Source organism: Episyrphus balteatus, chromosome 1 (genome assembly GCF_945859705.1).
Source record: "Episyrphus balteatus chromosome 1, idEpiBalt1.1, whole genome shotgun sequence".
Taxonomy (NCBI): Eukaryota; Metazoa; Arthropoda; class Insecta; order Diptera; family Syrphidae; genus Episyrphus; species Episyrphus balteatus.
Window position 1 is genome coordinate 19,913,069 of NC_079134.1, and position 27,526 is coordinate 19,940,594.

At 31.0% G+C, this 27,526-nt stretch overlaps 1 long non-coding RNA gene across 1 annotated transcript in view; it reads right to left on the reverse strand.

Annotated features, from left to right (window-relative positions):
* Positions 1–26,980, reverse strand: part of LOC129906043 (uncharacterized) — an 81,773-nt gene extending 54,793 nt beyond the window's left edge. Inside the window, exon 1 of the long non-coding RNA XR_008770711.1 lies at positions 26,737–26,980. This is a non-coding gene — a long non-coding RNA (uncharacterized LOC129906043). The remainder of the gene's footprint in view (positions 1–26,736) is intronic.
* Positions 26,981–27,526: the final 546 nt, after the last annotated feature.

The window sequence follows — 27,526 nt, forward strand, 5'->3', positions numbered from 1 at the left end:
AATATGTTATGATATCAGATGTTGCAATAACATTTGGTTTAATTGGCCTGAGTTGGAAAATAGCTTTTGATTTTATACTGAAAAATCATAGCTAACAGCAATTCGAAAATTGGGCTGTTAAAATTATTAAGGACATTCGAAATACTCGAAGGTAGGTATGCTAGATTTCTAAAGATATCAACAGTAGCAGTATAATTCAGAAGTAGTAAACTCTGCGATGGTAACGCAATCACTGGCTGCGGTGTGATGTTCCTTTTTTATGATATGCGATATATTCGGTTTGTTTTTATGCAGAAATACTTTAAAGGCTGTCCTTTTTTGAGATGATACAATGACAATACTTACACTAAATGAAATTCACATTAATATCTATAAATATTTCTTAAAAATAAATAAATAAGCGCTTTTTACGAAGCAGGATCGCTTAAACAAAAAAGCTGAGCAGCGAACTTAATTTTTTTTTTGTTATTTATTTTTTATTTTGATGAAAGTTTTCATATGCCAAAAGATCTCCACCTTTAATAGCATAATCCAACACAGTTTTTAAACTTGTTTAATCGTTCTATTGAAATTCAACAATCCATCTAGAAAACGACCTTATCTTCTGAGAAGACTATATTTCTGCTTATCGTTCGTAAAGCTCAAAAGACTTTTCTGTTCCTTTTATTGAAATATCACTTTGTATCTTTTAATGTATATGATTCCAGTTTATGTGCACGTACTTGCACCCTACATCAAACATCAGGCTTCGTTGTTCCGAAGTTTTCACTAACTCACCGACGACATTATGACTTTTCCTACCTTATTAATCCCGCATGTTGAAAACATCAAATAATAACTTCGTCAAAATAAAAAAAAAAAAAACACAAAAGATTCTTCGAAATTATAATTGTTTCTGATTATTATTCTAGAGACATCTTCCTCTGCGCATTTATTATTACATCCATCCCAAAACGATATATAGCCGTGAAAAATGGTCTTCGAATTATGTTCATAAATTTCCCTGAATTCTTGGTGAATTCACATAAATTCATACCTAAGTGCTGACAAATTATACAAAAAAAAATTAAAAATAAGTCAAATGCGGCAAATTTGTTAAAAAAAAGAAGGCGCGATGACAGTGGTGGCGGCATCAGGTGAAGACAGAGAGAAGCCAAAAAAAATAATATAGGTAAGGTACCCACATCCAGCAAAAAGATCACGCACCTTATCAAAATGCACAATGAATATGATAAAGAAAAAATTAAAATTATTTTAAGTTTTATTAAGTGCGTAAGCAATGAGTGTTCGAAACGGGCCATACGTTTTGGACTCTTAACGACATTTTGATGGTGTGAACAAACATATTGCCGCGTTCACATTCAAAGTCCCATATATATAAATTCATATGGAATGGATCATTCAAGAAATAAAGTTGAAAGTAGGTAGGAAAAGGCTTAATATTTTAAAGGTGGCAGGGTCGAATGGCATTGATTGGGATTTATGACATTTGCAGAAGACACTTGTTTTTTTTAATGTGTCTCGTCTCGTCTTGCTCTGATCTTTTCAATTAATATTCAAAATGAGATCTATTCTTTTTTAATTTTCAATTTTTATGTGGAGCAGGCTGCTTTATACCAGAATTTTTGGTGGTTTACTTGTTATGGCTGTTTGAAGATCACGTTAAATTTTATGACATTTTAATAGCGATCCCTTTTTTTTTTGTTTTTACACCGAAAAAAAAAATTGATAATAACAGCTATCAAATTAACATTTTTCAGTGACAAAAGTCGTCCAACAATTAAAATATCAATTTTAATATTTTATCATATCATTTTGACATTTTTTAATTTCAGGTGGAATAGTGAAAATTTCACTTTGACAATTAAAATATCATTTTGACATTTTTTTAAGTTTAAGTGGATAGTAAAAAAATTTCTTTTTGACAATTAAAATGTCAATTTTGACTAGATTTTACGTTTTAGTTTATTATAATTAAACCTATTTCTTTCCTTTTCATTTTTATTATTTTTATTATTTTAAGAATTTTCTTTCTTTTTTTCAAAATATTACTGAAAGTGAATATTCTTTACAAAATAGTAGTGATATTATTTTTTCTATTATGGGTGATATAATTGTTTTGTTATTTTCTACCAAACTATAAGAAGTAAAATCTTAGTGCCTATCAAATTTTCTCAGTAAATCATACATTTTACTTCGAAAAAAGACAAAGCGCCTTTTAATTAGTACACATTTATAATTTTTTATTTAATATTTTTCAATAATTTGGAATGAAAAATTGATATGAAAAAATGATAATAAAATATCAAAAAAAAATTCCAAAATGTGACATTTAAATATCATCCTGATAATAAAAATATTGTTTTAACATTTTAAATATCATAAAATACATTTTATAGAGCATTTTTGGCTGATATTTAAAAAATGTTAATTTGATATTTAAAAAATGTTAAATTGATATTGGTTTTTCTTTTCGGTGTAGTCAACAGTTTTTGTGTATGAAAACAACAAGAAAACAAAATATGTTATGCAGGCGATGCAGTCTTCGTCTCATTTAAGGTTTGAAGATTATGGAAAAAACGAAATAAAGATAAGATTTTGGGTGGCGGTACAATTCAAATATGTTTTGATTGGTTTTTTTCTTTTTAGGTTTTGGGATTATTTTAATGACGAATGCGTGGGTTTAGCTTTTTGAACTTGTAATTGGATTTTGAAGACCAAACATTAAAGTGGGCACGATTTATGAGTAGAGATGTACCTGATGCATTTAGAAATGGTTGTAGATAATTTTTGGGTTAGAATTTCTTGGAATAAAGAGTTATTTAAATAAAATTAAAGAAGCATTCAAAGTTTTTGGTATTTTATTGAGAAATAAAAATTCCAGAGCAAACGAGAACAAGAACTTTGTCATAGTTTGTTTCCATTATCTGTTAACTTTTAATGTTATTTAAAATATTTAAGTAAAAGAAAATGTATTTAGACTGCTACTTAACTAGTAAAAGATATTGCCAAGAAATTTGTGGGCAAAATACGGCTTCGATTGAAACAAGACCCATGTGCTTTGAATAAGAATTAATAACATAAATACAAATTATGTATTTTTGCTCATCCGCGCAACGTCTAATATCGCATTGAAATTTATATTTTTACACATTCATGGATTATCTCTTCTCATTTCGATGATTTTTTTCTATAAAAATATCACCAAATGTTTCAATACTGTGGAAAATAAAATGATTTATTTTGTCAATATCATCAAAAAGAGCATCTCTGCTTAGCCGTTGGGACTCGGTGGTAAATTGTAGGTGCCTTCCATTCTTGCTAATTAATAACACGTACACAAGAAGTCACTAGGCCTTTTATTAGCATTTAAAAGTACTTTAAAATAATGAATAAATAATCTCTATTTACCAAGAAAAACTTGCCTATCTGAAACAAAAGAGCTGAGCAACGAACTTTATTTTTTAATTTTTTTTTTTTTATTTTTTTATGAGAAACAAGTTTGATATGTTACAAGATTAGTCTTCACTTAACTTAACCTCAAAAGATGTTTGCATTAAAAATTTTAAGAAATATTGTCTGGTCTTAAGGCCAAAAATAATGTTCCTTTAATCAGGTCACTGTTTGTGGTAATTTTGAACTGTAAGTGGCACACTTTATATAATTGGTTTTCCCGGAAGAGTTTGATTAAAATTTAACAATTTTTTAAAAAGCAAAAAGAGTTCCACAACCAAGTGTTTAATCTTCTTTCTAGCAAATTTAGCAAAATTTTAAAGAACAAACTAGGTATTTTAAAAATTTTTACAAACTAAAAACTTTGTATCATTTAATAGCAATTCGTTTTATTATCCCTATATCTTTTTCAATATCTAATCAATTGCAAAAAAAATAATCCTTAAACGTTCTCTAATTAATTCCATTAATAAATGTCAAAAGAAAAAATTAACCTAACAATATAATGTCCCCCTTGCCTACAGTAGCTGAAATAGTTTAGAAAAATTAAATACCATTAAATCTGTCTTTACCTTCAAGAAAAATGAAAAGAAACAAAAATCAAACCATTGTCAAAGCAACACACATGACTTAACCAAGAGTACCTACCTATAACAAATATCTACCCGGAAAGATCCTTTTTTCCACACAAAGGTACAAAACATTGTATCATATCTGCGACAACTAAAAAATTTTGATATTATCATTAGCAAAACCATAGAAGACACAATCAACAACAACACACAAGAAAGAAACAAGAAAACTCGAAAAAAAAACACATTAAGGATCTTTAAAAAAATGTCCTTAAGCAAGATCATTTTCAAAAAATCAAGAGCATGAAATTTTTAGTTTTTCCTTGTCACGTTTGTGTAGTTGAATCTTTGTAGGTATATGTGTAGTATTTGTTGACAATTTATTATCCTTATGCATTAAGGATTTTCAATGGGACTTGTCTTATTGTCAAGCAAAAAAATTGAACAAAAAAAAAATAGAATGAAAATATAGGTAGACCCCATACAACGGCATCATCATCATCATCATTTTACTCATTCATCCGCAAGGACTAAATGTTTTCTTATTATATTATGAATTTAAGGAAACTGGAACAAACGAACGGCACAATGGACGACAAAACATTCCCTCCTGTCAACCAACTTGATTTTTATCTTTATCTCTCTCTCTTTATAGGATGCCGCCATAATATCCACACACCGCTCGACTTTGATGAGGTAAAAATATTAAGGATTTATTATATTATTATTATAATTACATAAAAAAAAATCCCTTTGAAAATGAAGAAGAAGAAAAAAAAAATGTCCTCAGATGCTGCGACATATTTTTGAACCCGAAAAAGGAGGGTATATAGATTCAGGATATAGATGTGTATATTATGATATTTTATCCTGTAACAAAATATTATTTTACAATTCAATTATCCTTTTGTTCAATTGACAATAACAAAAATTCATAAAAACATACATAACAAAAATTTGTCATCATTCCAGGGATTTATTAATCTCAAATAATACCTCCACAAAACCGAGCGAATGATAGAGATACCTACTCATTCTCCTGTGTATCCTTATAGGGATAAGGAATGTATTCAATTTCATAATAATTTTTTTTCTTCAAGATTCCATAGAGAGCACAGCTTTGTTTTCATTTGTGCTAATGATTATGATTTTTGTGGTTGACAAATGAAATTTAATACCAGTTTCTTTGAATGAAGAAGAAAAAAAGGACGATTTGAGCCTCTTTGTAGGAACATTTCCGCTATTTAGCGCCGCTTGGGTCTTAAAAGAGATTTTTAAGACATATTATACAGCTGTAAGTCCTTGTTTATATGCATTCTGGAAGGTAAGTGCATTTTATAGTTATTTTGACATTTTTGCCAGGACCTTATTGTTCAGCCTTAATTTGATTAGAGAATTATTTTTTTGACGCTTCCGTACACCATCATTCCCAAAGCCCCAATCAACGAACCCATTACGGCGGCGTTGATTCCTTTATTATATTTGCTCCTATTGACCATCAGCGAGCATCATTCACATCCACACAATAATGATCTGATCTGATCTCGGTTGGATGCCTTCCTAAACTCAATTATTGTCAGTCGTCTTTTCTTTTATTTTTTTTGAAAAATGAAATTGAATGAAAGGGATTCTCATAAAAATTTTAAATTGCCCTTAATGGACATCACACTCACTACCGGCAGATATCCTGTTTTTGAATTCATGTATCCTGGATGCTATTGAATGAATAAAGGGGAATGGTATATGTGATGATGCATTTGGACACTCTAAACTATAACTATCCTCTGGCGCATTCTACTGGACCATATTATGTTTTATGGTCCTTCTGCATTTTATATAAATGGAACGTGCCATCATTCGTCTTCTACAAGGATGTTGTAGAAAAATGTGCAAAAGGATATTTTAGAATATATCTCTTTTTTTTTTGACAATAATAAGGGCGACTGTGTCTATTTTTAGAAACAAAGAAAAACTAATTTAACATTTTTGAAAATTTATGTACCGTTATGAAAAATGTCACCATCTGCTCTGTTTATATGTGAGTGACTGTGGATTTGGTATTTTAAAAGTGTGGGTGGATAGAATGATTTTAAAATGAGGCACGCGGTCGAAAGTATCAAAGTATAAGTGGTTACTTGTTATTATTGTTATGGGTTTAAGTTGATTGTGTGGCATTGCTATATAAGTGATAAATTATTGTGGGTGGACATTCAATTTATGAGATGTGTATAAATGAGAGTAGATAGGAAGGACCAGGTCCACAGTTAAATCATTATCCTAGACAAGTTGCAGTAAGAGAATTTATGCTTTAGAATTTAATGAGTTTTTTCACAACTATAAAGCAGCAGCTGCGTCTTGTGTTACTCTTGTTATGAGAAAATATATTAAAATAAACATTTAGGACAAAAGTGGTAATAAAATTTAAATATGTAATTTTATTAATACTTATACCTAATGTCAAAGATGTTATGATGGTCAAGCTGATAAAAATTCAATTACTTGTTTCGGAAATGCAGGGTAACCATAAACAGTAATATTTTTTTTTCACTGTAGAACGAATACTTTTGATAGCCTTTTATTCATTTTTCACAATTACTGAAGATAAACTCATTTACCTAGTTACATTCATATTTGGAAAAGATTTAACATGCTTGCATCAGGTGCAATATTTTTTGGCATTTCATTCGAAAATCAGGTCACGCCCGGAACATTTTTAAATTATATAAAGAAATTAGATCAAGTATATATGTATGAAGAACACAATACATTACAGTAATATATACCATCAATCGTTTCGGGTGTGACAAAAGTCGTGTTATATTTTACGCGTGTGTATTCATTTGCGTTACAACAGAAAGTGAAATTCAGCTCTTGTTGTAACGCATATAAATGCAATGATTTGATCTGGGTAGCGGGGAAAATAAAACACGCATACTGTCGCACCCGTAACAATAGAAACGCGCACAAATATTTAGATACCAAATCTCAAATTCTTTTTTACAAAACCCTTTTCGAGGTTTTTTTTTTTCTTTAAGGACCTTGGCCCCATAAACTAAAAGGTTAGCTACACCAATAATTCTCTTATTAAAAAACCCAAACATTACTCTTTATCGGTAGCAACTTCTTTCCAATATCTTACCAATTTTTACCTTCTAACCTAACTGAAGAAAGTGACTGATTTTTGCTCTATAGTAGCAGGATGCCTCCGCTGTGTTATGTACCAGCATCACAGAAGCGTTGTCATAATATGACGTCTGCGATCCATTATGACTATCAGCTTTGACCTAACTTAAAAAATTATGTCCAAAAATGCATTTTAAAGTCGGTTGTTGTTTATTTCTATAAAATCAATACAAGATGAAATTTTCAGTGACGCATTTTTAAACATCGAACTATTTTTGTATTGTTATTGTATTTGTATTGTAACTGACTTGTCACTTCTGACAATTGTATTACATTTCTATAACCCAGACTTACATTATTATCATAAAAAGCTACCTTCTTACTTCATATAGGTACTTTGATGGTGAAATTTGCTTTATATTTTCCTAAACTGAAAAGTCATTTCAAATATTAACACGTTTTCAGGATTTTCTCTTGATTTCACAATAATTCAAAAAGGACTTAATAAAATTCCCACAGAATCTCACAAAATACATATAAGAACCAGGGCCGGTTTTAGGGGGGGGGCAGCCTGGGCCGTCGCCCAGGGGCGCAAGCACTGAGGGGCGCCGCAGGCGCCCCGAACTTTTACAAAAGTTTTATAAATAACGAAGTCTATCCAATCGATGTATTATTTATTTTTACTTTCACAAAGGCGCCCCAATTTTTTTCTATTTTACTTTTTCAACGGCAATCGTATTGTTTGTTTTAAACTTTTTGAAGAATGAAGGCGCCCCCCAGTTTTGAGTTAATTTGTTTGGCTTCCGGAAGAACAATGGTGTCCAAAATCTTCGTTCATCTTTGAAGAACAAGGCGCCCCAATTTCTTTTGAAAGACTAAAGCAATCTTAATATTCCTTAAACCAATTTAATTTTTGCAAAGGCGCCCCTATATATAAAACACTAAATCATAGCTGGTAATATCCAGGCTGTAATATTGAATAAAGAAACAGAAGGGAGACAGACAGAAACCCGAAATTAAAAGTCCAGGAAGCCCAAAATCCAGAATACCCCAAATTCCGAAAACCCAAAAACCCGAAACTCCAGAATCCCGAAAACCCAGAATCCCGAAAACCCAAAATCCAGAAAGGCCAAAAATTGACAGCTTCTCCATTTCTCATAAAAAACTACGTTTGTGTGTGAGAATAAAAGAATAGATCTGTTCGTTGTTCCCTCCTCCAGGGCACTCAAGTCATGTCAATTAAATGTCAAAAAATCAGAGTTTCTCGGGTTTTCACTTTACATCGAACGCCTTTAGTTTCATCAGCGAACATCGAACACAGAGGAAATAACTCTGGTTGAAAAAGGAGCTACAAAAAACGCTTGACAACGAATTCCGAGCGACCCAGAGTGCCCTAGAGCTCACAACGAACAAACCTAATACTTATAAAGGTATGTCGTTTTCGATTGGCCGTCCGGAAGTGTCCGGAATCATTCAGAAGCCTGCTACAAGTTTTTATTCTCCTACTGAAAAAAAGCAAAAAAAATTATTTGATTTTTCACCAATACAGATATTAAGATTCAGAATTGGGTGTAAGGGATTCAAACTTTTTTATTGGATTTCAAAAAGAGTGAATCATTGAGTGATTGCAATCGAAAACGACATTAATGTACCTAGTTGAAAAAGTTTTTGAAAAAATATTGTTCAAATAAAACCAACTGTACCTACTCTTTAAATGTGTTTAAACAAAAAAGTCAGAAATAAAGGTAAACTTGTCAATTGAGCCTAAATGACATGAATATTTAATCTTTTTTAAAGTTAACCTTATATACTTTAATAAACTGCACATTGTCAATAAATGCATTAACAAGTATATGAGAGGTAAGACATAATCTGCTATTACTTTTTTCGTGATTTTAAAAATTGTTTTAAAATGAATTTTTTTTTGAGAGGCGCCACTTGAAATCTTGCCCAGGGGCGCCGGTAGTGCTTAAACCGGCACTGATAAGAACGCCACAGAAAAATGCAAATTATATCCAAATGATTGCATTTTACTGTATATAATCCCAAGAAAAAAAAAAAGAAAAGAAAATTACATCAAAATTTAAGAAATAATAAAAACATTTCCAGTATATTTTAATCAAAAATCCTTGGACCAAACATACAATCAATCATCCTTGTGACGATAAACCTAAACAAATAAAAGAAACAAATTGCATCCTTATTTCTATGATGATGATGGGCCGCGTCACATCAAATGCGAAATTAAGAAGATCAAAGATCAGCTTAGATACGCAGATGAAAAAATATTAACAAGGACATTTTTTTCTCTTCGTCCTTGCTTGATTGTGTTTTGTGATGTTCTCATTTTTGGATTTTATATTTTCTTTATATTTTTTTTTTTTTTGTCAACTTAACTAACATATTTATTTTTTTTTATCGAAATTCATCAGAGCGAAAGTAATTTTGTGGATTTGTGCAATTGTCAATGTGATGTGCTGTTTTGTTGAAGGAATATTTAGGGAGTGTTTTTTTTTTAATACAAAATAAAATAACGGTTGGAAAACGATAAATCCTCCCTATAGCTAATTATTATTATTTTTTTTGTATTTGCCTACAGAAGGATGTTGAACCCCTTTTATTAGTTTTTTTTTTATATATTTATATCAATGGCGGTATGTACCCTATACCTGTAATGATTCAGATTTATATATGGAGGCTTTATGAATGATAGAAATAGAAATTAAAAAAAAACTGGATTTTGATTTTTTTTTTCGGTGTTGTTGTCTGTCTATGGCGGCTTGATGATGACGCGATGATCAACCGTGTACCGCTGGGAGGGATTTTCATTTTGAATTGAATTATTAATAAGTAAAAAAGTAAAAAAAATATTCTGTTCATGTGTGAGAGCGGTGGGATGAGGGATGAAAGAAGTATTTTTTTTTATTAATTCAAACAGGAAGATAATCACAGGGACAATAGATGAGCCGATGTTAGGTAGGTAGGTACGTGATGTTGATGATGTGATGACTATGACGATGAAAACATGGAAAACCGTTTTATATTAGAAGAGACGCATTTATTATTGGATAGGAAGTGAATATGGAATATAATATTTTAATAAAAAGGGTTCCGAATGAATGCTGCCATTTTTAAATTCAACGAATCAAAAATGAAAAAAAAAAAAAAAATATGGTGGATGAATTATTAAAAAAATATTCCTCTAGTCTAATTGATAAATTTGTTGAGTAAAAAGATGTTCCTGTTTCTAATTGAAAAAATCAGTCAATTCTGACTAGGTATTGGCAGTAGAAACAGGAAATTAGGTACCTACTTAGAAGTACCTACATACCTACAGTGACGAGCAAAAGTGGTCAAATGTTTTGCCTTTTTTGAAAAAGTTGTTTAAAACTTAGTGTTCTTTACATAAATTAAATCCTCTTTATTTTATTATTTTTCTATATTATGCCACCATTCATTTTCCTAATTAAAATTTAAAAAAATGCTTCATTGTCCAAAAATGGAGAGTATCATATTGGTATTTGGACTTTGGTCTTCATCTAGTTGAAAAATTATATCACACGACACGGAGTCTTCTTTTGCCAAAAAACTTGTTAAATTGTACCGTTTTATATCAAGATAGATTCTCCTCCTCATCATATCTTCAAATTTTATCAAAGATCGGGAACTCCCCCCAAAAACTCAAACAGAACATAACCAAACCTTTTTTTTAAGTCAAAAATCGTTAGGTTAGATGAATTTTTACTAAAACTTTTACTAAAACTTTAACTATAACCACAAAAAAGAATCAATAACCAATGGGAAAAGTAGATTGGATTGACGAGAACTCAGAAGAAATAGAATGCAAATCTAGTTACTATCCAAAACTGGAAAAAACATTTCAGCAGTATCCAGTTTATAGAACGGACATAAATTATTATGGACTCAAGAATATTTTCCGGTGTTATCTTGTGGATTGCTAGCTAATTTTGAAAAAATAATGAACAAGCGAACCTATCCTGATATAAAACGAAACAATTTACCAAGTTCAGTTGTCTGATATAATTTTTCAACTAGATGAAGACCCCAGCAAAACCTTTAAAATTGTCAAATATTGCTTCAGAAATAAAAAATTTTAGACAGTTTCGTAGTGCGCATAAGACCCTGACATAATCTGGCTGAAAATCTGTTGAAATTTTTGAAGAAATTGTAAGCGCAGTAAAAAAAACACAAGTCTTAAAGCGATGAGCTTTGAGCTTTCCATTAAGCTGAAATACGACCGAATTTTAAAATTATTTCTTCACAGATTGATAGATCCTATCTCGCGGCATTGTTAAAAGTGGTTAAAAGTGGTAAAAATTAATTCTAGTACACTCAATATATTGAAACAAAAGCCTTTTTCCAAAACGAGCAGAATTGGTCAAGTCCAAATACCAATATGATACTCTCCATTTTTGAACAATGAAGCATTTTTTAAAATTTTAATCAGGAAAACAAATGCTGGCATAATATAGAAAAATAATAAAATAAAAACGATTTAATTCATGTAAAGAACACTAAGTTTTAAACAACTTTCTCAAAAAAGGCAAAACATTTGACCACTTTTGCTCGTCATTGTATATCTGTCTAGGATATAAAAAAAATATGGACAATCTGCTTTTTTGACTGAGTACCTATAGGTGCTTAGTTTTTTTTATGAATAGTTTAATTTTAAAGGATGATAGATTTATTTTCCAATTTTTATAAGAAAATTAAAAAGAAAAGTCTTTTCATATTCAGCATGGTTTAAGGACCATAAGAAGATAAGGCTTCATCTATAAAAATGCACACCGATTTGATATCATTTCGTTAACCAGTTTTCTACCGAATTACGTCGATGTGATATTCCTGGTAATAAAAACATAATTCATATAGTTGTTCATAATCAGCTGAAAAAAAAATTATATCAAATTCTATCAACTAGAAAGAAGATGGCCAAAAGTTATCATAAGTGACAGTAAATTTTACTTAGATAATTTAAAAGTCATCAAAGATAAAAAATCATCAAACTGTTTTTTTTTTCATGAACTGCAGACCTTTAATTTAATAAACTTTGTCGAGAACTGATGGCTAAGAAAATTTAAGGACCCTGGTCGAAAATGCATGAATACAACAGAAAATTTGTAAAATAAAATACATCGTCGATTTACTGGAGGAAAAAATTGAAAAGCACAACCGGAACTCTTGAATTAGTTTTATTCTAACTACCTACTGAAAAAAACCTCCAATTCATATTTTGCTCAAACACTTCAATTAAATGTAATGTATGTAGTCTAAGCTATTCCAGCAGAACTGCGTTTTTAGTTTTCTTCAAAAAATTCGAATGGTGGAAATATGGCCATATCTACAGACAAAACTGATATTTTGATTATTTAAGTATTATACTGACGGTCCAGGAATAGGAATCGAAGACTTAGGTAAGGTAAATCATTTGATAATTTTCACAAGATATTCACGCTAAAAACTTTAAGCGTGTTTTTCTTAAAAGCATTTTTTTTATAGGACGACCTCCTACATTTTTAAAGCCGATCGGACTTTTACCATAAATGGTGCAAATGTATTTAAAATGACTGTACCTACCTATGGTTCTAAAATAGTAGGTATCAGTTTCCATTGTATATTAATGTATTAGCTCTCTTTAACTATTAAATATGACTTTCTTTGTTGTTAAAAATACTTTTTTTGTTCTGCTTTACAAAATTCTGCTTTCAAAATTCTGTTTTTCAAAATTCTGCAAAAAATTAAAAAAGGGTTTGGAAAATGTTAAAAAGTGCGCGCTTTTTAACATTTTCCAAACCCTTTTTTAATATTTTGCAGAAATCTGTAAAATCATCTTCTTGAAAAATTATCTGCTTATTTGATTACTTACCTACATAATTTGTCATTCTTTGAATGCAAATTAATTTTTGTTTTATAAATGAATAAATTTGAAAATATTAAGAAAAGGTTTTTAATACTAAATATTTCCGAAAAAAAATTCAAAATTTTTTAATTTATCAAATAAAGATGAATATTCAAAAATTTGAATAAGAAAAGGAATATTTTGTATCAAACAACATCAGTTCCAATAAGTTATAGAATTTATTTGAAAGAAAGTCAGTCTATGCATTTTAAAAAATGCTTATGCCTCATTCCGTGACAAAGAAGTTTAGATAAAATCGAAACAAGACCTATAGCCAGCGAAGAAGATAAAATTTAAAATTCATTTTAAAAAATATTTGCGACACTTAAACAAAAAAATTTAGGAAAGTACCAATGTTGAATTACATTAATGAGGTGTATTTTTCTTTAGTCAGCGCATATGCTCTAAAAAAAAATACAGAATTGGAAGAATTTTTTTGTTTAAGTATAATACTTTCAGAATTTTGAAAAGCAGAATTGAATTTTAAAAAGCAGAATTTTGAAAAGAAAAAATGCAGAATTTTGAAAAACAGAATTTTCCTTAAAAAAACAGAATTTTGAAGCCAGAATTTTGACCCGATCCCAAAAAAGGTATACCTAAAAAATTAACTTGTGTGTGGTCTTAAGCTAATTTTCTTTCAGTTTTTGAGTTGGGGAAGGGTTACGAGAACTCTTTTTTTACCGACTTCCAAAAAGGAGGAGATATTAAATGTGTCGTCTGCATAGCCGTAGCTAGGATTTCATTTCGGGGGGGGTTAGCCCAGACCAAACAAAATTTTTTTTTTAGAAATCACAATACTTTGTATCAACAATATCTAACTGCAGTCGATTCTAAATCCCGCTAAATCAAATATTCATTTGAACTGTGTAGAAGCGAAAAATTTGCCAATATCCTTTTTAAGTATTTTTTAGGAGAGGAATTCGTAGTTAAAAGTTTAAAAAAGCCCTGCTTACGGTAAACGAATTTAAAAATGGCCGAATATTCAGCGTCATCTCTAGTTTTGTAGGTACAAAGAGTGATAAGTTGGTTGATATAAATTGCGAGCGTTAGCGAGCAAGAAAATTTTTTTAAGAAATAAATTTTAACCATTCTAAGGCTTTATAAAAAAAATTATTTCGTACAATTTAATATATAAAACATTGAAAAATGGAATTTTTCTTGCACTGAAATTTTGTAGCAGAAAATTGAGAGGTACATTTTATCTATTGAGTTCTAAATGAAATTAGCAATACTTAAAAACCAAAATTTTAAATAATCCAAGTTGTTTGGCATGAGCTAATTACATTTGTTACAGAAACCAGGGTATACTTTTCTATAGGCTGAGCTCGAATCCGAAGTCAGAAAAATTCTATCACATCACGTTTTTGAGATATTCCCGTTAGAAAATCGAAAATCCCGCTTTTTAACAGTTTTCGAGGTTATTTCCTAGCGTTGGTAGGTACTACAGTCTCTGAATAAATCGATACATTTATTTTCGCTTACATACCTACTGGATTTAAGGTTAACATAGAACAAAAGTGGGTAATAAGCAACTGAAGATATCTCGGACAGTAGAAAAGATGTCTGAAAGATTTAAATAGATTTAAGGGTAATATTTCAAAAGCGAGATGTGATCGAATAAGTCCGTCTTTGGATTCGAGTTCGGCCACCGAAACCCTTTGAAAAAGCATAGTTTAGTCTCGGCACCAAAAACCCTGCATAAGAACTTGTGGTATTTAAAGGGTTCTTAAAAGAGCATTTTAAGGTGTTAACATAGTGCTTAAGGAAATGGTCAAAGAGATAAAAACTCTTTGTAATGGACCAAACAATTTTTGTTTTCCTTTATACAAACTTCATCGACAGCTTCTGCAACGATGCAAAATTGGTAGTGATTTTAAGGGAGATTTTCATATAGGTAATCAAATCACTAAAATACAAAAACAAATCATTTAGTGCTGCACATATTAGACTTGTATATGTTTATAATATAGGTATCTTTTGATTTTCTGAAAAAAAATTTCGGGGGGGGGGTTAAACACCCAAACCCCCCCCCCCCCCCTAAATACGTCTATGGTCGTCTGTATTTTTTTTTTTTTTTTTATTACCTATGTTTGTTACCTCATAACTTTGGACTGAACGAACCAATTTTGATAATTCTTTTTGTATTGGAAAGCTGGTGCCCGCAGTGTGGTCTAATTTCAATTTCGTCCGGTTTTGGCTATATAAACTATGATAAAAACCATGGAAGTTTTTCGGTTTTGTTTTTTTTTTTTTTTTTGCTAAAAAATGATTTTATTGGTATTTTTAGATTAAAATAGGTATAAGAACTTTTCTTACATAAAACGAAATATATTTTTTGATGCAAGTCTATAATTTTAATCAGTAAATGAGAAGAAAACCTTCAATTGTTGTTTTGATAAAAAAAAAATGCCTGGAACTCAAATTTTCCAACTCCATGATTTTGGCCCGGTACATCGTACATTCCTGAACCCCTTCCATTGAAATTCTTCCTTAAATATGGCTACGTTTGGGTCGTAGACATGTATAAACGAACATCGCATCTCATCAGCACGACCATAATAGCTGATACAGTGATACCTATACTAATGCCGTGATGTGCACTTAATGTAGATACCCCAAGCAATTAAATTAAATTGTAGAAAATTCTTAAGCATTTTCCAACAAAAAATTGGAATTTTCAAAAATGTAAAGCTGTTGGAATAACGTCGTTAATTGAGATGATGTCGCACCTATATTTTTGTTTGTTATAAAAAATCATTTAAGTTGACATAAAACCCCAATTTTTTAATAAATACGTTTCATTTAAGTACACAAAAAGTTTACAAAATTACATCAATTTGACCCAATGAAGTTCTACATGTGAAACTCATCAGTTCTAATTAGGTTCCTATACGAATATCTACAAAATGTAAATGTTGCTGAAAGAAAAACTTTAATTTTAGGACAAGACTTGTAGTAGGCCATCGACATCGCATGCATGTGGGGTAGTCTAATAGGGTATATACAAGAATCACAGACATTTAGGGGAGAGTGGGGCTAAATGTAACAGGGGTAAGAATTAACAGCTTAAAAAAGCGATGTTCCTTTCAATATTAAGAAACGCGTAAAGGAGAAAAATGCTCAATTTTTGCATATCTACCGGCACATTTTCTTCAGATGAAGATTAGACGACAGGATGAGAAGTTACACTAGTGGTGCCCAAAAAATGCATGTTTGTAACTTTTTTTTTAATTTTATTTTTGGTCTACCTCTTTACCCGAAAAAGATAGAGTGCTAAGTGTTTTTTTGTTATATGTAACTGTGTTTTGGCTCAAATTGCGTGTATATGTTATGTCTATATCAGTTTCGCTTTTTTTTTAAATTGATTTTATGTGCCAAATTTCATGCTGGGGCTAGTTGTAACATTTTTCCGGGGTAAGTTGTACCATGTAAAAACCTACCTATACTGAAAAATTGTTTACCTAATATAATTACCAACCCTGGATATGAATGCTTGTAATTGAATTTGTATTTATTTGAAATTGGAAACACATTTTTGAACCACCACTTGAATTCATAAAGCTTATAAAACAATTTATGAATTCGAATAACTTTTATTTAAGACTACTGTCAAATTTTCTCTGGAAATCTTGGATTTGCTCCACTTTTTACAAATTTGCACCAAAATTTCATGATTGAGGTTTGTTTTTATTGTTATTAATTAAAAATAAATAAATATAAACAAATAAAGGTATTTTTCTCTTATTTTTAGTTCTTGGTACAACCTACCCCGGCATGTGTTACACTTTGCCCCGTATGTGGGGTAAGTTGAAACAACACGATTTTTTTTTTGGAAGCTTTATTTTTCAACATTACCGTTATGTTTTGCTAAATTTTTATGATGGATCTTGGAGCTAAAACATGGGTCTTTAAATTAAAAAAGGTCTGGTTGACCCACTTTCAAATTTGTAGGAGAACCATCGATTTTAGAAAAAAGTGTTACATTTGGCCCCACTCTCCCCTAAATTGAAATTGTATATTTAAGTAACTTAAAGTCTGATGATGATTACCCATACCTCCATTTCAATATCGACGACCATCGGTATCGACGACGACGTTAGCGACTAGGTACATTACGACGACGACAACGACGATTGAAACAAAGTCGATAAATGTCATTGACCTGATTAACATAATACACCCTTCGAGCCTTTTTCCAGACACACTGGTTGATATACCTACTGCTACAAATAGAGAAGTGTGACATCGACTTTCAAAGCTCTGTATAGCTCCAATTTCGAGTTCGGGTTCTATGTTTTTCTTAGTATTTAGTGACGATGGCGTCAATGGACTAGCTATGGCTATGTATAAATGTGGAGGCAGACATACAACCCGTATACCAAAATCTAACGATTTTCAACCATCAGCAAGAGTGCAACAATTGCCCAAAAAAAAACAGCAAAAGGACCAAAATAAGAAAAACCCCCAGTTTTCACACACAAATGAAATCAACCAGCAAAAAGGACGAAATAGCACAAGAACGACAAGAAACAACAACTCTCGCTCTCTATTTCTGTGCTGCTCAGCTCAACTCAGCTTTCTGTGCTGAGTGCGCCACCACTTTGCCAGGGTTTTTTGGTCTTCTGTTGTCCTTTTTTTTTGGTATTTTTGTAAATTTGTATGTTGTGTGCTCCGACTGACATGGTTCGGTGTGTGAATGTGGATCCGCATTGTCCTTTTTATTAACCGTACAACTAAATGTTTCCTTCTTCCTTAAAGCATTTGAATTCGATTCTGATGTTGGGGTATTTAAAAACAGGTCGTTTTCCTCCCGTCTCCCCATTCAGCAGCAATACCCACCGAACTTTTGTTAATTCTATAGATTCGGTGTATCTATGTGCGTATGTTAGATATTGGAGATGGGTTTCCTTGGCGCACACACAACAACATACAGACGATAAGACAAGAAACAACGAGACGTTTAGGAAACAAATGAAAAAAGTGGAAACCCGGAAATGGAGAGAGCTTCAGCATAGAACTCGAAACCTTCCTTATATTCCCGTGTTCTTTTCTTTTCTTTTCTTGTTTTTTTTTTTTTTTTTTTCAATTTATTTTGCAGAGTTGTGCTGTTAGCCTAATCGATTTTCTTGTTACTCAATGTCAGCCTATGTATACATTAAAATTGGTATATAGCACTTGTATTTGTGTGTTAATATGTGCAATGAGGCGTTTTGTAGACAAGACAGCACCAGAAACAAGACAGAAAAAAAAAGGCCAAAGGATCAACCGGAACAATTTTGGTCACAGACTTGCGTTATTTGACACTCTCTATAAAGATACTATACATTTTCATTTAGTTACACTAGTGACGTCGTCGTTGTCGACAACATATATACAGAGTTTATTGATTTTTCCACGATAGTATCCTTTAAATTTATTTAAAGGGAAAATTTAAATTCAACAAAAAGTTTCTTAACCTAATGCAGTTTTAGGGGAAATGTAAATTGAATATCAGAACAGATCCATTGTCTGTGAATACCTATTAGGTACCTACTATTATTTTGAAATCGGCCTTAGTACAAATATCTGGATTAAGTCTAATTTCTATCTTACTCTTTTAATAACTAAAGCATTGCGTTAAACGGTTACAACTGGAGCAGAAATGTATCGTCAAATGAAGGATTAAAATCTTCATTCTTTACAGGTATCATCTTTAAATATTTCGAAGCTCTTATCTTTGTATCTTGTTAAAAACCAGATTTTTAAATAAAAATATCTACATATATTAATTTTAATAATAAAGGAGTATGAATACTTCCTTCAGGAACACCAACGCTTGCGGTAACTGTAGCAGCGCAGAGCTCATCAAACCTCAATGATCCATTATCAAAAATAACTTGATACAATTGTAGAAATTACAATTTTAAAAAGGACTTGATCTTGTCATATTAAATACATTTGTTAGATTTCGTATTTTGAAAAAAAACGTGTCAAAAATAGTAAAAACACACCAAAAAAAAATTGATAAAACAGCTATCAAATTAATATTTTTGATTGAAAAAAATTGTCCAACAATTAAATTTTTTAATTTAGGGTTGATAATGAAAATTTCACTTTGACAATTTAAATATCAATATTGACTAGATTTTACGTTTCAGTTTTTTATAATATTTCTTTTTTTTTATTATTTTTTTATTAATTTAAATATTTTCTTTCTTTTTTCTTAAAAATGAGACAATACATTAAGTGAATATTCTTTATAAATATAATAATGTTGATGGGAGCGGGTCATAATTCTGCTTGTCAAAATTCTGTACGACAAAATTCTGTGGGGTCAAAATACTGTAATACCATAATTCTGTACGTCATTATACTGTAAATACAAAATTCTGTACGTCAAAATACTGTATCAACAAAATACTGACATGCAAAATTCTGTTTTGTAAAATTCTGTACGGCAAAATACTGTATATCAAAATTCTGTAAAAATGCTGTAAAAAAATATCGTTTTGATAATGTAAAAAAGTGCGCGCGCACTTTTTTACATTATCAAAACTATATTTTTTTACAGCATTTTTACAGAATTTTGATTTACAGAATTTTGATGTACAGAATTTTGAAATACAGTATTTTGACCAACCAGAATTTTGCTATACCTACAGAATTTTGACTTTCAGAATTTTTTTCCTACAGCATTTTGCACATACAGAATTTTGACATACAGTATTTTAGCATACAGTATTTTGAATACAGAATTTTGCAACATACAGAATTTCGACCCCAACCCAATGTTGATATTATTTTCTCTGTTATATTTACGTGATATAATTGTTTTATCTTCCAAAACTATGTGAAGTAAAATCTTATTGCTGATCAAATTTTCTCAGTAATTCATATATTTAACTTCGAAAATTTACAAAGCTCCTTTAAATTAGTACAAATTAAGAGGGGAAAACCCTCTGGAATTTTTAAATTTTTGCATTATAATTTTTTTCCCTAAAAATTTCATTTATCAACCGAAGAAACAATTTTATTGGTCTTAGTCTTGAATGAAGCCTCAAAAGACCCCAGACAGTCCCGAAACCCATGCGTTCCGAGCCCATCACAGTACAAAAACGAAAACTATAAACGCATTTTTCTCGAAACACATTTTTTTCCGCGCCGTGCAACGTAACTCAAAAACTAATGAAGCTATCGACTTGAAATTTGAAGCAAATTACTCCTTGAATCATTGGCCATTGCATGAACCTAAAAGTTGAATTTAATTTGTACAGTAAATATTTTTTTTAACTACTTCTTTGTAAGGAAAACACTTTTTTTCGTTTTTTTTTATTTCTATTTTTTATTCTTCATTTTTAAAAAATTATTTTAGGTTCATGCAATGCGTATTAATATCATCTAACGTAAAAAAATTTCCCTTTTGATATAGGATGGTTTCCTGGACCTGTGCGTTGCACGGCGCAAACTAGAGGCGCCAACTTTGAAGGGCTCTAGAGCCGCCATTTTGTTATTTTTTTATTTAAAAAAATTTGTATCAATACTTAATAATGTCAGTAATATCTTGTTCTTTTAAAAATTTTAATAAGTGCTTTCAGTTTTTCATAAAAAATTATTGAAAAAGCTGTCGTCCAGAGGGTTTTCCCCAGTTAAGAGTTTTTTATTTAATATTTTTCAATAATTTGGAATGAGAAACAGATGAAAAATTGATATGACAAATTGATAATACAATATCAATACAAAATTCAAAAATTTGATGTTTAAACAAACAATTTTGGACTACGGCCGCATTCCAAAGTAACGAAGAGGACATAATTACGCTTGTTGTCCAGTCTATTTGGGTGAAAAAGCAATCTTTTTTCTTGAAACTTTGTGAGTCGTTAGAGCTCATCCTAAAGATGATGTCAAAGTTTCACGAAAAATTAAATAAACGTAAGGAAAATATTCAAAGACAAGGACGGTAACTGGCTTCTCGGTTATCATAAATTACTTGGCAACAATTGGTTGGGTTTTTGTAAAAACTTCTTTGACACCAACTTTATGATGAACCTTAGTGACTCGCCAAATTTTCAGAAAACAGATTGCTTTTCCATCCAAGTAAACTGGATAGATAACAAGCGTAAATATGTCCTCTCCATTACTTTTTAATGGCCGATTAGTTGATGTACTTACCTACAAACTTTATTTGAAAAAAAAGAATAAAATTTTTTCGAGAGTTAATCGTTCTTGAAAAAAAAAAAAAAAATATTTTAAATTTTTCTAGAAAATTGCATGACTTACAAGTTTTGTATAAAAAACTTTTGAATAGTTTTTACCATTTGAAAGTGAAAAAAACGATATTATTGTCTTTTGACATTCGCTCATGGACTTTAGCGTATCTACCTACTAAAGGCCCCAGCCCATAGAATCCGTTGCGTCCGTTCCGTCGAAGTTTTTGACTGACAGCTCGATAAAATACACACGTTCTTATGGGAAGCGACCCATAAGCGACGGATCGGACGGAGACGGACGGTTTCGACGGAAGAAGTTGCCCAACTTTCTACTTTTTCATCCGTCGTATGGTTTGACATTGGTTGTCAACAATAGATCTGTTCATTTTTCTGTTTGAGAGTGCACACCGGGGAATTTCAGAACTAAATGAACTGCGTTCTTTTCTTCTCCGATTTTATGAGTTGTGAACTTTCAGTATTCATTAGTGAATTAATTGTAATAAAAGTAACATTTAACTCCCTATTTTATTTCTGAATTTAATTAGATATGTGAATTCGCCATTAATACCCTTAAAATGTTAAAACAAAAATATTTAAACCTTTTGTTTGAAGGAATATATTATATGAAGAGCTTGTGCAAATTTAAACGTAAAGCCTAGTACTCAGCTGAAGTGAAACGAAAAAAAAGAATTTTTTTTTATTTTTGTAAATTTCTCACTTTTTGCAAAAAATGACCATTGTGGTTATAACTAAACTCTTAAAAGTTGTTTACATCAGAAAATATCAGAAATTCCCTTTTATTTTACAAAAAAAGAGCAACGATAATACTAAAAAATTGTTTCAGAACTGCCTTAGAGCACATTCAGCGAAAAAAAATCGAACACACCTAGGTATTTGAAGTGAGCTGTCAAAAAGCAATCCGTCGTACGACGTATTCTATGGGTCACCCCTTTCTGTCCCAAACTTCAACTTCAACGGATGGATTGACGGAACGGACGCAACGGATTCTATGGGCTGGGGCCTTAATTTCGTATGAATTTTTTCTACCGTACCTAGGTACTGTGAACAGAACGTCAACAGTGAATTACAAAATAAAAATAAAAAACACAACCAAGACCAACCTTAAACTCACTTAAATTTTTAGTTTTCGTCTTTCTTGTGACAAAATAAAAAAATAAATGATATAAGATTTTAAAACGCATCTTCTTCCTCATTTAGATAGCGTTAGAGTCCATTTCTTTTACAAGACAAATTGATTCGCAATCATAAAAAGATAGAATGTAGCTAACTAAAGTCATTCGAAAACAAAACATAATTGGCTTCTAAAGGAGATGTTTTTTGTAGTAGGTTTATTAGCCAAAATTTTGTTTGTTTTTGATGAAAATTTAGAACATAAGTTGAATTGAAATAAATTTGAAGACTTTACAACTTTCTACACATACTGAAACTTGTTTCCAGTCTAAAAAAGGAGTATCTACAGATGTAAAAGAGTAGGTACGGAGGTATTGAAAGTAGTATAATATTCCTATCGGATTACTTTTAGCAACACTGATTACTGATAGCAGTCTTTTTTTCTTCATCATCTACATTCTACTAACCTTTTGCATACAATTTTGCTCTTCGTATCTCACAGTTTACATTCACTATTTGCCGAAAATGTCATATGGTGTGGCGAAAAATGTGAAACGAATTGTCTTTTTTATATGGAGTCATTTGAAGTATGTCGGGACCATAAAGTTGAGCCGACACGATTCGATTCACATAGTTATCTATAAATTTAGTTTTACGTCAATTGTATATAAAACAAATTGAAATATATATAAAATCCTTAATCTAATCGCAAAAAAAAAACAAAGTGATTACATTTTGAAGCTTTTAGACCGGGCGGCGCACAGTGGGGAACCTTGTATGGGAGAGTGGAAAAAACTCCGTAAAATCTAAACTACTGGACCGTTTTTAATGAAATTTTTAGGAATAATAGAAAATAAGAAGATAAATCAACAGCATTAATTTCCGCCCACTGCCCCGCCTACTAAAGTGAAAAATGGCTATTTAAGTTGAAAAAAAGTCGAAAACTAATACTTTTGTATGAAATTTAACGAAGACAACGTGACTTACAGTAACCAAAATATGCTTTTCTGAAGGTTTTCGATGTTTTGAACTCGAATCCGAAGCCATAAAAAATTAATCAGCTCCTGTTTTTGAAATATTACCGTTAGAAAATGCAAAAAAAGTTTTTTCTTGACTATTTCTTACCTTGTTCTTTTATATAAGTAAAATTGTCTGAACATATTTAGTAACGGTTTATATAATAACTGATTTCCTTCTTTCAAGACCTGTTTAAATCTTTTCGATATCTTTTTTACTGCCTGAGATATCTTGAGTTGTTTGGCATGATATATCTACCATATAAATTATACCGTCATTATCTCCTTTATGATATATGAATCCGAACCCAGTTACTAAATTTTAAGATATCTCGGGAAATAAAAAAGATAACCAAAAGATTTAAACAGGTCTTGAAAGAAGGAAAATAGTTCTAATAGAAACCGTTATTCACGTTGTATGGGGAACTGGAAAAAACTCAATTAAACCTTAACCACTAAACCGATTTTAATGAAATTTTCAGGCAAGATTATTAAAAGCAAGGAAACCAAAATAATATTTTCTTGCAAGCTTAATTATTGTTTAAGACTTAGGAAGAAATTTAAGAAACAATTTGTAGGTTTTCATTTTAGTCATATCGTTATTTTAGTTTTTTTGTGCTCTGAGGGCCATTTGCTGAAACGAAACTTAAATAATTTAAGCTGAACATAAGCTCCTATTCTCTACTCTTTCCTCTCTACCACATAAGAGTTTATTTAGAACATAAATGTTTAAGTTTCGATTCAGGAAACGCCTGTGAATCTAATATTCGTAAACCCCATACATGTTTAAATAAATTGCACAAAACGTTGAAAACCGTGCATTTTTTATGTATTTTTCGATTTTTTTTTTAATATGTAGGTATTTTCAAACTAACGTCAGATTTGAATTCATCGGATCAAAATACATATTAAAACATATGATTTTTAAAAAAATCTTTCCATTTTTTATTATAATCTGCTTTTTTAGAAAATACGTTTTTCACATTTGCTTAGCTTCAAATTGCTCTAAAAAGTTTATTAGGATGAACTAGGATGAGATTTTTGGTGCCAAATGTTGCTGAGACTCAACACTATTATATGATATGAGTCCGCCCACAGAGGCAAACAGAGGAAGTAGTTAAAACAATTTTTGAACTCAAAATTCCGGAAAATTATAAGTATTCTTAAAATGAAAAATCGAAAAATTTTTTTTTCCGCAAAACTTGTAACTGATATTGTTAAATTGTTTATTTTTAATATATTTACAAAAAAATTTTTTTTTGAAAAGTCAAAATTTAACTGATTTTATACCATTTTGAAAAATACTCGTATTTACATCAGTTTTCATAATTTTTCAACTTTGAATACAAATTTCTAAATCTAGAAATTTTTTTTTGAAAGAAATGCTTTCACATCCTGATTCTACAACATAATTACTGTAAGCAAAACTTCCAACATATACAAAAATCCAGCTTTCACACGAATGAGTTTTTTCCACTTTTTTCCCACTGTGCGGCGCGGCGAAAGAGGGATATTAGTAGTTACGAAAACCACAGGTCTTCCCGTCCGCATCCGCATGCTGGGACGATTGGCGTGGTAAAGTGCATTGTGCATCTCATAGAGCTAGAAGACGATATTGGTGTCAATGTAAAGGTAATTTTATCTTCTTTTCAAATTCAGACGTTTTACGGTTCAAAGGTTGTCAGTTTCGAAGCGCAGCCTGTTTTAATGTTGCGATGAAAGTGAGTTTTTTCATAAAGTCTTGTTTTTTGGTATGTTGATCGATAAGTTAAGGAACTTTTTTACTATAAAATAAAAATAAGACCGGGGACAATGTTACATGGATACAGGTGATACAGCGTTATCACCGGCGTTATAAACGGCTCTATCAAAATAAGAGCTTATTAAAACTTCTGTAAAGCGTTTTTATATTTCACCCGAAAACTCCGCCTTATTTTTTTTTTCTACAAAAATTGAAAGATATCTAAAGTTATCTACTTATTAAAGCCAACTTGCACATGAATTTTTCAACAAATCATAAAAGTCACCCGCAATGAATATTTAAAAAAAAAAATAATAAGTAAATACCTACCTTATCTACAAAAAAAGATAAAGGTGGCTTATATACCTACAAGGTGTGTCATAAATATGTATCCATTTATAAAGAAGGTAGGTATACCAACCCAAACATCCACCCCATAAAAAAAATATTAACCCCCACGCTCTCAATAACCAAACCAGCCACTCAAAATGCTTCATCATAATAATTTTGATATAATATCGACGTGTATGTATACATTAGATACTCATACCGAAAAGTAAATATATAAAAATAAATATATTTTCTTTTCATATTCATTTCATTTGTAGATACACGTTTTGCCGTCGCTATTCTTGCACTCTCTTTCGATCTCATTTATATTTTTGACGAAATTGAAGGGATGAAAAAATGATATAAAAATTATGAAACTAGAGATGGTGGAAAAAATCAAGATGAAAAAAAATAAAATAACTCATAAAGTATATAGAAAGAAAACACACACACCAACACACAAAAAATATATATTTCCGAAAAAATAATGATAACCTGCTAACAGGAAAGAAAAAGGAAAGGGCGGCAAGTGTTTTCAGTCACAAAAAAACAACAACAACAAAACATAAAGAAGACAAACGACGAAACAAGAAGAAAAAAAAAAGTAAGTATACGCTCCGCCTAACCTTGTCATAATTTTTTCACAAGAATATGAAAACTGGCTGCAAAAGCAACTATAGCAAAAGCCAGAGTCGAACGAACAAGAACAACTTATACAAGAAGAATACAATATACAAGTGAAAGATACTTTTTGATTGTATTTGAGATATTTTTTTTTTTTCATTTCTTTTGCTCTTTTTTTTTTCAAAAATCCAAAAAAAACACTCCTCAGGGGATGGGGAAAAGAGATGTCTATAAAAATTCTACTCAAATGAAAAAGAAAATCAAAAAGAAAGAGATAGAAAATAGAAACTTGATGTTAATTTTCGAAAAACTCTTATACTTGTTCGAATTTTGTGAAATTCACCACACTCTCTTTAAATATCTTAAAGATACTTTTAGTTCTCTCTCTCTTTAATCGAAGTTCGATTTTTATATATTTTTATCTGAAAGATACACGATTGTTATTCGAATTTGAAAAAAAAAGTAAATTGACATGTAAATGTTACGATGCTTATTTCGATCTCCTATGGACGCCTTGAGGTTCTCACCTCTTTATAAAAATGGAGATAGATACAAAAGTATCTATAAATGTATCTACGGTAGAAAAAACGCGACTTTTGTCACGCGATTAGATTATAGTTGGGTATAGGAAGGTGCCTACCTGTTACCAGCAGATCTGTTTGTTTGCCGGTTTTGTAGAATGACAATATGCAGAGCGCCGCTGTGCAACAATGAAACTTTTTCTTCCCGTTTGTCGATAGAAATGACAACAAAAATTTTAGCCCCCATGCTGTTTTTTTTTTTAGGTTGTGTATATGCACTTGCACTTGCAGATTTCCCCCCGAAAAGAAAGACAACGACAACGACGACATCTATCTTGAAAGGTGGTAGAGGTTTGTTTGTGTACTTTTTTGGTTTGTTTGTTCAGTTTTTTTTTGCAGAAAAAGAGGGAAACAAACCAAAAGAAAAAAAAAACTGAATGAAAAAAAATCCTTGGCCGCTGACTGTCGCTAATACGAGAAGAGCAAGCAAACACATCTCACATCAGACTTGCGCGCGTTTAGGTTAGTTGTGTGTGCAAAGTTACGGTTGGAGAGAGAATATGAGCATGAGAATAATACGAGTATACTCGTGGCCGCCGCTTTGTGTTGTCGTCATCGTGTATCCTCGTTCTCGTTGTGAATAACGCGAACGCGCATCCTTTTTGACTACTACCTCTGGATCTCGGTTTTGAAACCCGCTATGTAACTGTGTGTCCATTTTTTTTTGTTTTTTGTTGTTGGTTCGTTCGTTCTCACGTCTTCTTCCGTTTTATATATATATTCGTGGTGTATGTGTTTAATTCTCGACAGTCACTCAAAAAGAGTGTATCGCTCGATATACTCGAATAAAACGGAGGACCGATGGGTAATAAAGCACACTACGAATGCGCTAGCTCCAAGGTAGTCTGT